Source organism: Helianthus annuus, chromosome 8 (assembly GCF_002127325.2).
Source record: "Helianthus annuus cultivar XRQ/B chromosome 8, HanXRQr2.0-SUNRISE, whole genome shotgun sequence".
Taxonomy (NCBI): Eukaryota; Viridiplantae; Streptophyta; class Magnoliopsida; order Asterales; family Asteraceae; genus Helianthus; species Helianthus annuus.
This window is the reverse complement of record NC_035440.2, coordinates 11,978,393-11,991,517: the sequence shown is the minus strand read 5'-3', so window position 1 is coordinate 11,991,517 and position 13,125 is coordinate 11,978,393. Positions and strand designations below refer to the sequence as shown.

At 32.5% G+C, this 13,125-nt stretch overlaps 1 non-coding gene across 1 annotated transcript; it reads right to left on the bottom strand.

The window, feature by feature from the left end:
- Nucleotides 1-12,484: 12,484 nt before the first annotated feature.
- Nucleotides 12,485-12,568, bottom strand: TRNAL-CAA. The gene has a single exon. It is a non-coding gene; the product is annotated as a tRNA-Leu (tRNA).
- Between the last annotated feature and the right edge of the window lie 557 nt (nucleotides 12,569-13,125).

The window sequence follows — 13,125 nt, the reverse complement described above, 5'->3', positions numbered from 1 at the left end:
AGTCGCTAAGGTGACGTGGCGCGAGGTCAGGGCCGGCTCGGAGTTGGTGCGGGGTGGGCGACGCTCAGGGCCCAAACTCTCCGGGGGCCCAAAAATTTATTTTTTTTAATAAAGTTACGCTGTAGAACTTAGAATATATAAGTAACGAATTGGAATATGACATGATGAGGTGCATGGTCATGGTCTGGTGGTTTTCCATGTCACTTTATTAGCAAGTAGATCTTGGGTTCTAATTTTGATAGCTTCATTTTTAGTTGATTTTTTTCTTATCTTTAGTTGATTTTTTTATTTATGTTTGATACCTATCCATTAAATGCAAATGACATTAATTGTCTAATTTTGTGTTACATTAAATCAAAATGGGAGTCATAATTCTCAAATCTAGTTTAAAAATGATTATTTATGTTAATTTATTAAAATATTAATCAATCTACAATTAGTTTTGTGTGTTTCATTTTTTAATGAAAAAAGTCTTTTTTTTTTCTTTTTCAACTCTGTGTATTTTCTAAATAAATTTGGATAAGTTATGATGATTTTACAGGATCGTAAATAACGATTTTTAAAGTTACGACATAACTATTCTGTATTTTTTTTTAATTTACCCACACAACGTGCCTTTTTTCTACGTTTCGTTGTCCAAATGTGCGTTTGATTCCACAAAATTTGAATTCATTTTCATATATTTAAATTTTTTTTGTATATTCTTTTTAAAAAGTTTATACTTTTGGGCCCGTATTTTATCTTCGCACATGGCCCACAGATTTCCGAACAATTTCGAAGACGGCCCTGCACAGGGTTATTTGTACCAGCTGAGCACTCGCTTGTACTAGTTGTCGTTCAGTCCTCCCAGGGTCTTGCAAGCGTTGCTGGAGTCTCACTATTGGTGTCACCTGTTGTCTTTTTTGTTCGCAGGAGCATCTTTCTTGTCACCTGGTGATTTCTTATAAAATGTTCTAGAACCTTCTGGATGCGTTCGTATGATATGGACGCCAGCTTGGAGTGTGGTGTTTTCTCTTTAACATATGTTCACTTGTGATTTGGAACCATACCTCTTCAAATTTATACTATTAGTTGATATGGTTTTATTTGGTTTGGTTTGTGCTTATTTTATTTAACATTTCTTTAGTTAATATATTTGTATACTGAATTGGTTTAATCGAAAGATCATATTGGAACTGTTTTTATTTTACATTTTGTAAGACCACCCCGTAGTGGTGAACAAAAATAATGCCCCCACCATGGGGCATTATTCGACACATGGCATCCTAGTCAGCGTTGAGCATTATAGCAAAAGTGGCGTAGTGGGGTACTATTCCAATAACGCCCCTTCCAATTATTAAAAAAAAAGGAAACAAATGGTGATTGGCTGGTCAAACACATGGTCACATGCAAAAGTGGGTCAACCATTCCACAAAAACAAAATGAGCGTTTTAAAAAAAACGCCAACAACAAATTTGAACAAAAAAAAAACGCCCGGAAATGCCGGGTGTAATGGGGTCCGGGGCGTTTTCCGGCGTTTTTTTGAATTTTTTTTAAAAAAAACGCCCCACTACGGGTGGCCTAAGTGAAGTTCTAAAGTATGAATTGCAACTTGTACACGGAATTCAAATACCCATTAACCAGACTTGAAAAAACCAAAACCAAATAATACTTAGCTCGGTAAACGGGTAGAATTTCTATAACAAAAAACTTGGATTACCTAAAATCCTTTAAAAAAAACCCGAACAACATCCTTGCCATGATCGTCTAAACATTTGTTGCGGTTAAGTATTCTTAAATCCTCTTCATTTAAGTTGGCAAATTACCTGTTCGACTAATTGAACCAGGGAACCGAATCGGTGATTAAAACATATTCATAAAAAAGGTACCTTCCAAAATCTAATCACCGATTCTTACTAATTCATACTTCATATATTGTTTATTGTAGACACCCGTATTTTGTAAATCCTTCGAATCCAAAAAAAAAAAAAAAAAAAATAGTTCAATATTTCTTTTTAATTGGTTCTTTACACGAACAAACACACAAGGGATAGTTATTGTATTATGGGTTTGTTTTTGTGAGAAGTGTTGAAAGACATTACAATACGAGACCTTTATTTTAGGTGAGGGACCTAAATGTCTATATATAATTACTTGCCAATGTTATTAATAATCATGTACTACCAAGTTATAAAAGCAAATACATGATTGTATATCCAAGTCGTACTACCATGTTATGTAATTATGTAACATGTTATGTAATAAGGTATAAATTACATACCATCTTAAATTTTTTTTACCAGAACTAAATTTGGATTTTATTAATCACATCGAGAGGTTATTGGCTAATAATAATCTCAATTTTATTTACTACTGGTAGTCACATCTTTCAAAATTGTTGTTCTCAATGACCCCTCGTCATCAATTTGAGACTGACGAGAACAACATTTTAAAAAGATGGGACTGCCAGTAACAATTTTTAAGAAGTGAGATTATTATTGGCCAACCACCTCTAGGTACGATTATTAAATTTCAATTTCCCAATTAAAAATTGTAAGATTAAATATATTATGTATTAATATTTAATCTATAGCCATTATAATCATTTACATAATATAGATCAAAATATGTTATAACCTATTAAATAATTAGTTGGTAATTGTTGATGGAGCATATTACCCTTATTAACTAATTAGGTTTTCCCCTGGGTGCTTATATAAGGAGAATTATGTGGAGGTTAAAGGGTTACTCAGTTACACAATTAGAGACACCCCCATTAACCATAGCATCATAATTTCGACCTCTTCTCCATAACCGAATCCCCTATTCGGTTTCTTTTACCACCATCATTAGATTGCACCCTAAGGAGGAACCAGACCAAAACTGACAACTATGTCAAACACTGTTGCTGCATCTACATCTGGATTCTCTGCTGGCCTGTACTAATGCAATCAAATGTATGTTTTATTGTTTTCCTTCATGTATAAACAAAACTGAACCAACATGTGGTATCAGAGCATATGTTGATTAGTCAGTTCTGTTTTGTATCCATAAATCTTGAATAAAACTGGAAAACGGAATTAGAAAACCCTAAATAAATTTCGGATTTTTCATCCGAAACCCCATCTCGGATCTGTTCAAACTATATCGGATCATATGTTTTCATCAAATATTACTGTTCCGAAATCATAATGTTCTAGAATTGATTAAATGATTGATAAATTTTCCAGATTTCGGATATAAGGTTAAGGTTAATTTTAGGGTTCATCATGTTCTTAGATGAAATTCGAAATTTCCTTTATGTTTTGGAATGTGATTTGAATTGTGGAATGTTTTCCTAATTTTTTATCTTATTTTATCTAATAAGTTTTTTTCGAAATCTGTTAATGAGATAAACAGATTATGATTTTCGAAATTTTGTGATAAAATTAGATCAATGTTATAATAGGAAACTCTATCACAATTCTTAATTTTCGAATTTTCGGTTGTTATAACAATAAACACAACTGGATCGCACAAGATCAGATCACATAAGAGATGATCTGATCGCATAAGATAATCGCACAAGATCAGATCACATAAGAGATGATCTGATCGCACAAGACTGCATAATCGCAGAAGACTTGTGGATCGCACAAGACTTGTGGATCGCACAAGACTTGTGGATCGCACAAGACTTGCGGATCGCACAAGACTTGTGGATCGCACAAGACTTGCGGATCGCACAAGACTTGTGGATCGCACAAGGCATTACTGATCGCACAAGTTTTTGGGCCTTACTGATCGCACAAGTTTTTGGGCCTTACTGATCGCACAAGTTTTTGGGCTTTACTGATCGCACAAGTTCGATCCGCGCTAACAGGTGGTTTGCTATTAAATGATTGGTTTTGTAATTACTTAGTTAATTAATGAGGATCAAATAATGTTTTACAAAACCAAAATGGCTTAACTTAAATGAGCTTCTGATGTGTCACTTCTGGCCAAAGCTGATTTGATGCATCTACTTATCGTTCAAGTATTACGAAAGCTATGTTAAGTGTGCATCATAAACATGAATGTCTTAATATCTGGCCAAAGCTGATTTAATTCCTTCATAGATGGCATACTTAACAAGTGCATAACTAAAGTGATTGTCTCAATTTCTGGCCAAAGCTGATTTGTTACAACCACTTTGCACACATGCTTAAATGATTACACTTCTGGCCAAAGCTGTTTTGTCTTCGTTTAAGTAGAACTTTAAGTAGTCTATTATTTTGATGTTAGTAATAGACATATCACAACCTCTTCACATAATGATCCTTATATTAATGATCCTCAATTAATTTTTGTGATCATTTTGTCTGCCTTATTCTTAGTACGCATAATTTTACTCACTATAATTTTCTTCTATAAATCTATATCTCATCCACTCTAATTCCTAAATCTAATATGTTTTGCTTAAAGTTTCTATAAGAATTAGCTCTTAAATTAAATCCTTGATTATCTCTTAAGACACGATGATCCTATTGCTCCCTTCTGATAAAACACTACAGAAGAAAAGTAGAGCATGATGAATAGGACAAATCAAACATCATGTCTCTTATGATAATCAAGAACTCTGTAACATAAGTGCTGTCACTAAAAGGTTATTCCAGATTAGGTCTTTCCTAAGACTAATCTATAATTGTGGAATAATCACTAGAACTCCTAAGATGCATGCCTTCATTTAAAATTATAAACTATAAAGCTAAGTGGTATATGTGAATACATAATGATGTACAATACCATGACCCATAAAGTTAAGGGCTTACGCATGGAAATAAGTACATTTTTCCAGTACATTACATACTAAGATTTTCACTTGTACAATTTGATGCATTATAAATCAGCTATAACACTAAAAAAATACCAAAGTATAACGAGTGTGTTGATAAGCAACATATGTACATAGAAATAAATGTTTGAAACTAGAAAATAAGATGTTATTCACCTTACAACCACTAAAACCTTAAGAGAGGATTGTTCTAAGGTCCATAGACAAATTACAAGTGCTAATTCCAACGTTAAGGTTCTTCAAGGGAAAATCTCACTGCATAATTATGCCATTAGACTAGGCATAAGCAACGAGACTATCCATTATTCTAAAGAACAGTTGGACAAATTAATTAGATAGTCACTTACTAATAATATTTAAGTCTGATAATTCTTTAATATTCCTATTAACACATGATTAGTTGACTCTAGTTTTTAAACGTTTCCTTACCAGAAGTCAACAAATAACTAACGTGAGAGTTAGTGACAAAATTAAATGTTAAGGCTATAAGAACCATAATAAACAATCTTCTAACAACGCTTTTCGATACCTTACATATTCTGAAGATTAATCAGAATACAGTATCATTACTTAGGCTATGTCATGAAGGTTGTGAGGTTTGCATAGTCAACATAAAGTCACACTTATCTTAAACTCTCATCTTATTTGTTCTAAATATCTGGATTGAAACATTACTAAGATAAAACTAGATGATACCTTAAATTTTTCACAACTTTTGTTATCATGTAAATGAGAATTTGACAAAAGGAAAATGAGACTTATAAATTTCATCCATTACAACCAAAATTCATGAGAAATCATGACATGGTTAATGAGGATGATCATTCATTTAATCTCATTATAAGTGATTTTAAATCATGACGTTAAAGCCCTAAAATATGACTTGGCTTAAGGAATAAGCATGGGTCCATCATAAGTCATTCATTGACATTCGTGGAACTTATTCCAAATGGAATATTTAGACATAATTCATTTATCATTTAACAGACTATCAACTTGTATCTAAATTTTGTCACATATGGCCCACTGTCTTAGAAGAACTCTATTCATATATGTACTTAATAAGATTTCTATTAAATATGTCCCTAAAGTTTCTTATGATATCTGGACATTAAAGAAATCAAATAAAGTCTAACGTATATGTGATAGGTTCCCACGTCACATAGCTCATTGAAACTTCTCTTGTAGCATTCTAGAGATATTAAAGATCAGTGGAAGCATTAAGTGTCTTAATAATAACTTGCAATAATTGCAAGAGGTGGGGGAGTGAAAATTTTACATTACCTTATAAGTTTGCACCTCTTGTACAAGACACCGCTCCATCATGACACTGTTCTATCATCACCTGTCTCCTTAAAATCTAATGCTACTCTTACAAAAGTTTCATTGTTGCTTAATTGTGGGCACACTTAGATTTCTTACCTAAACTAACATAATCCTCAACAAGAGAAATCACAACGACTAACGTCATTAACTTGTTTCTCTATTAGATTTTGTTGGTCGTTAAATATTGACCCTAAGCATGCTGAGTTCCTAAAGATTTCTAAGGTCAGTAGGAGCAGTCAAAGTCCTTATCATGACTTGCAAGGAATACAAGAGGCGGGGGGAAGAGTGTCATTAAATTTCACTCCGAATTTAACTCCGATTACACCTCTTGTACACCATACTGCACCAACTCTTACAAACTTAGAATCCTGAAAATGATAGCAACCTAACCAAGAGCTAATCCATAAAACTGAAACTTCTAATGAACCCAATAATCAACTCAGGAGGTCATCTAGGTTTAAAAGCCGACTAACTTTGATGATTACATGACCTCCCTAATGAAGTTGAAATGGATTTTGGAAATGTTTAATGATCCTATCTCTTAAAATCAAGCTATTAGCGTAAATCAATCATTTGAATGGAATAAAACAGTTTTCTAGTAAAACTGATTTTATGTGTTCGTGTAACGTTTGGGATTTGATTGAATTACCTAAGAGTGTTCATAACTAAACCAAATTCTGATATAAGCGTTAAGACACTAAGAAGCATGATTGATTGTCAAAGGTTATACTTAGGAAGAGATAAATTATCAAAGATTTATTTGAGGATCATCACTGTTCTAGTAGGATATAATGGTTTAAAGCTACATTAGATGAACATTAAAACCAATTTTCCCTAACAAATGGCTGGCACATTTACATGTTCATTAGAAAACAACCTAAAGTTTCAAACCGAAGGTTAAAGAACACTTTATTTGTAAGCCAATAATATCCATGTATGGGTTAATGCAAACATCATAATGTGATGAAAAGCTAACGTAATTATTTTCATCAAGAATCAAGTGGATTAATGAACCTACCTCAAAATGAGTGGGAGCAACTAAGATAAACTTGTCTATATAGATGATATTCTTTTGACAATTATATGTTACATAAGTCAAAGCATTGTTAACACAAACTTTGATATAATAGATCTCAGAGATGTCTCTTATGTAATAGATATCATAACGTACCGAGATAGACCCAATGGGACAATAGTTTCGTTCTATAAGTTTAACATTAAATGGGTCTCTACATATGTAATAAACAATACTGCTCTTCTTTAAGAGGATAATATGATAAATGAGATTATTTTCCTTACGCTTCATTAATTGGAAGCCTTATGTAAGTTTAAGTCTATACTCGTTTAGATATTACTCACATTGCAACACACTAGATATGTCTAGATTAATGTGTAGCATCTAATGGAGTATTACAATATCTTTAAAAGAAACGAGAGACTACAATTTAAAGAAGAAATGAGAATTAAAACCGGTTTATTACTCTAACTTTGAGATATTCAAAGATGATAAAATCTAATTTGGGGTATATCTTTATGTCAGCAGACAAAACCTATTTCATGGAGGAGTCATAATGCACTGATATTAACAACCTAAGTTATAACGACATAACATAGTCACTAAATGTTGTTGGAAATTTAGCAGTGGACTCATAAGTTTATTAACTCCATATAATTAATGTTTTGAAGAATTAGTGTGATAAAGTCAGCTACCATAACTCCTTGAACAGTAACAGTTCAAGAGGTGCTGCATTAAGTTTCGATACGCAATTAATTATTCGTTTATAAACGAATTGAGGAAACTAAGTTTTGTATCGAATACATTCATGATATGCTTAAGGATCCTATAACTGAAGGGCTATTACCCATAAGTCTTATTAAGAGAGCTCATAGACGGGTATTAATTAATGGTCGTGCGCAATTGCATATCGTACTATGAATGACTAAGTATTAGTTAATTTTCCTCATCAGTTTGATTTTGTATGTCTCTAAGAATATGTCAAGCTAGCATAATGGCATATAGACAAATATAGTTACAAATCAAACAAAGGGCTTACGCGTATTTTGATCATGACGACTAGGTTTTAAATTAAGGCTATAGTAGGATTAATGGGGGTCCTGAGTCGCATAATGATTCAACGGCTGTATTTCTCTGCTATAGTACTTGTTTAAGGCTAAAATGAGTGTTAACTCCTGATCAGGCTTATCTAATACTCATAGTAAATGATTACTCGGCTAAGTGGGAGAATGTAAGATTAAATATATTATGTATTAATATTTAATCTATAGCCATTATAATCATTTACATAATATAGATCAAAATATATTATAACCTATTAAATAATTAGTTGGTAATTGTTGATGGACCATATTACCCTTATTAACTAATTAGGTTTCCTCCTAGATGCTTATATAAGGAGAATTATGTGGAGGTTAAAGGGTTACTCAGTTACACAATTAGAGACACCCCCATTAACCATAACATCATAATTTCGACCTCTTCTCCATAACCGAATCCCCTATTCGGTTTCTTTTACCACCATCATTAGATTGCACCCTAAGGAGGAACCAGACCAAAACTGACAACTATGTCAAACACTGTTGCTGCATCTACATCTGGATTCTCTGCTGGCCTGTACTGATGCAATCAAATGTATGTTTTATTGTTTTCCTTCATGAACAAACAGAACTGGTCCAACAAAAATAACTTAATTTTCTATTTTATCGTATATTGAAAAAAAAAACAATATAGCTTAATTTAACCCACAAAAAGGTTAACTATGATTAAATATTGCCACTAATTAATCTTAACCATAAAATGATTGAACATCCTTTCTACACTTATAAAAAAACCATTTGATCGTGTACATAGTTATCAATGAGATTCGATACAATTGTGTACATGCACTAATTGGTCTTTGTCTTAATTGCCAAGTGTTATGTGCCTTATGTCCAAGGTTAGATGCAAAACTACCATCGACTCAGGGGTCTCACTAGAAGCAGTCTCTTTGTTCCTACGTGGTAGAGGTAAGACTGTCTATATCTTACTTTCCTCAGACGCTACCTTATCTTTGCTAATGTGAGATTTACCGAGTATGATGATGATGATGATGATGATGATGATGATGAGATTCAATACAAATATATTTTAGTTTGCGAAGTGAGCAAAGCACTAGAGTATTTATTATTATGCTATAGTTTTGAAGTAAAGTAATAATTATTACACTACTTCAAAATAGTAGCTTAATATTAATTAGTTTAGTTCGATTTTATTGTAGCGTAATTACACTATTTATAAAAATGTCATAGCATAATTTTTTTTGTTTGCTTCGTATGTTCCACACCGTAAAATGTATGTGTGTATGTATGTATTATTTAGCGCCTTATCTGAATTTTGAAACCGATCCCACAAATGGCCTGGTAAGACTACGGATTCCAGTTTCATCAAAATCCACTTTGTTAAAGAGTTATATGTTTTGGTTTTTGGTTATGATTTATCAGAGTTCAGTTCGAGATGTCAGTTTAACAAAACTATATATAGTTATTGATAAAGTTCTAAAGAATAACTAAAAATTATACATACACTTTTAAAGAAGATTGTTAATTATGTTTAAATTTTAAAATTTCCTTTTAAAAGTTCCAATCTTATTTTCAAATGTTACGCATCCACTAAAAGGGTGCGAGTTGCGACCAAGCATGCTTGAAAAATCCTCTGTGGTAGTTTGGCCCAACCACAAGGCCCAAGTCCTATACGGGTCCTAAATTTGAATTTCCCATAATTTTAGTGTATTTATGAGTTATGGCCATCAAAATTTGTTTTAAATTAAATCAAACCAACTTTTAGTTATTAACATTTTCACATCTAATCTAATCTAAATATTAATAAAAGACTTCACTTAATGCCACGTGACAATCTACCCTTTAACCTCATAATTTTACTTTTAATTTATTTAAAAATAATTTTACTAATCGATAACCTCGATTTCGGTTGAGGATAATAATCTAACCAACCGAACAATGCACACCGTGGCAATGTCTGTGTTTCCCACTACATCGTGCGCGCACCTATCAATTATTAACCCAAAACTGGTTATCAATGAACAATAACTAAATCGTTAATCTAAACCAAATCGAAGACAGACGAAATCTAATCGAAATCAACCAAAACTGAATTAACTGAAAACCGAATTAAACAAAACCAGTTATCAATTTTTTTATACTTTCGTATAACCAAAATTAGCTGAACTGAACCGAATCATTCATATTTTTATATATTTCTAGCTTTTATACGTACAGTTCATATATTTCATATTTTATACCTCAATTTCATATATTTATAAGCAAAAGTTTTAGCCGAAATTTGGTTTTTACTATTAACTGAAATTAAATGAAGCAAACCAAAAACCGTCAATCTAACCGAATAAATCGAAGTGATTAACCGAAAACCGATTAGTTAATAAAATAGACTAACTGATGACTTTGGTTTCGGCCTCGGTTGAGGATAATAACCGAACCGAACCGAACCGAACCGACCAAACCATAAACAACACAATGAAATGGATTACCCGATTATTTCGCTTTTGATGTATATCTATCACAATGATGCTGCAATAAATATTATATGAATAAAAAAACTACCAAACACGAATATCGCAATGCGATGTTTCCTTCCCGCTGCATCGCGCAGGCATACTACTATTTATATATATATATATATAATGATTTTAATCATATTGTATCTCATATATCGTTTTGAGTAAATTACACAGATTGTTCTTTATTTATATACAAAATATCACTACTTGTCCTTTCTCTTTTAACTTGTTCGCTATATGTCCTTTAAATAGCAACTTTGCACACACCCTGTCCTTTTCTTAATTTATACTTAAAAGCTTAGACTCTTCATTCTCACACAAATCAGGGTTTCTTCATTAAAGCACATCATCATATCATAATCACGAAATGATACTTCACAAAAAGCTACAGAAAGATTTGATAGATCCAACAATGATAGTTGTATATTTTGAAAACTCCTTGCATGCAGATCAAGAAGGTTCTTTCTCTCCTGAAAGAGAATCAATAACCGAGTTAGTGATTGTAAAGAAAGTATTGAAAATGAAAATATTAATTTCTTTGCTACTGAAGATCAACCGGCTATTTTTACATCTCATTCTACCACCTCTAGCGATGAACTTGATGTTCGTAAAAAAACTGTTGTTGGAAATCCTTTTGCTGTTGTAGGTCAAGAAAGCCCTTTTAAAGAATCCGTAAAGACAAACACCAATGTTGATGATGAAGCCCAGGGCCGTCTTCGGAAATGAAAAAAAAAAAATTTGGCCCTGGGCGAGATAAAAAAACCGGGCCCTACCCGCACAATAATATAAACTCATTAATTAGCCAATCACATATATAAAATGTAAAAAATCATAATCTGATGATAATTGTTATAAAATTAATAAAACAAAAGTAGTGTAGCAAAATGATTCAACCTACTTACTTTTCTGAACCGTGTGGCTTTCCTAGCATTTTTAGAATCAAAGCTCGATATTCGTATAATGTACTCTACATTTTATGATAAAAATCACTATTAGACGAACATATATCTATAGCTAGGTAAAAAATTAGAAAACTAAAATGATAATATGAAGATATTAATATTCCTTGTGCATGATTTCCGCAAGTCGTATACACAGGCTAGAAGATATAACTAATGTAAAGGAAAAAAAAAGACGATTGGAAATAGTCGGAATGTCGGATGGAATCGAAAGTAAGCCTCTTTGATTCTATGCGCAAAAAAGAACCAATGAACCAACCAATCGTCACTTATTTATTGTTACTGATTACTCTCGGTCTTGGTCATATAAAAAGCAAAATGTTGGAATCGAACTGGAAACCTGACAGGTAAAATACAACACGTTAACCAAGTGAGCTATGGACAGTTAGGAGTTAATCTAATAATTAGATATTATATGTACACATAATTATATATATGTAAAAATTGACATAATTACGGGGCCCTCTTGCATTTTTGGCCCTGAGCCGACGCCCACCCTGCACATGCTCAAAATCGGCCCTGATGAAGCCATCTCTATCGTTTTATAACACCTCTATTTGATATTTCGTACTACTTTATGGTTATAAATTTAAATAACCATGATATATTACACCTAATAACTAAAACCATAACATCGTAACCATATATTTTGGGAACATATGTGAAAATATATATAAACTGAAAACACTCGGTAAAAAAATAAGTTTAGGGACTATTATATTGTTTCTGATAAATATTATAAAAAAGGGTTGTAGTTGTTTAAAAAGGGTACAATAATATAATTTCAGTTAAAAAAGATCTTAATAATAAAAAAATGTCAGAAGTGGGATTTGAACCCACGCCCTCTCTCGAAGACCAGAACTTGAGTCTGGCGCCTTAGACCACTCGGCCATCCTGACTGTTTGTTTTAAGAGATGCAACTAATCAAAGTGATATGAGTTACAGAGATGCTTGTGGCCTTCAAAGATACAGCCCAGCATTTTGTAACAGAAAGTATATGGAAGTAGGAACTAATAGGATAACATTGGATGGTCAATAAAATGTCACTGGAGGCATGCAGCTAATAATGAAGCTGAAACTAAGGTTTCGCCATTTAGGATTATAACTGATGATAAAACACCATGGGAAGAGAAGGAGATTATCAAATATAATGAAGAAGCACAAAAGAAACAAACTTTGGCTGAAAAGAAAGAGACTGGTACTTTGGGGTAGGGGTGTGCAAAAAACCGAATTAACCGAACCATAACCGAATTAACCGACAAAACCGAACCAAATAAAAAGCCGGTGGGTCGGTTAATGATTTTTTTTTAAACCGAAAGTAGCGGGTCGGTTATGGTTATCATTTTTTCCATATCCACCATAACCGAACCGAACCAACATGTAATAAATCTTTGTAGGATTTAAGACTTTTCACCATATTTTTAATATTTGATGTTTTTGACTGAAGATTTTTAGT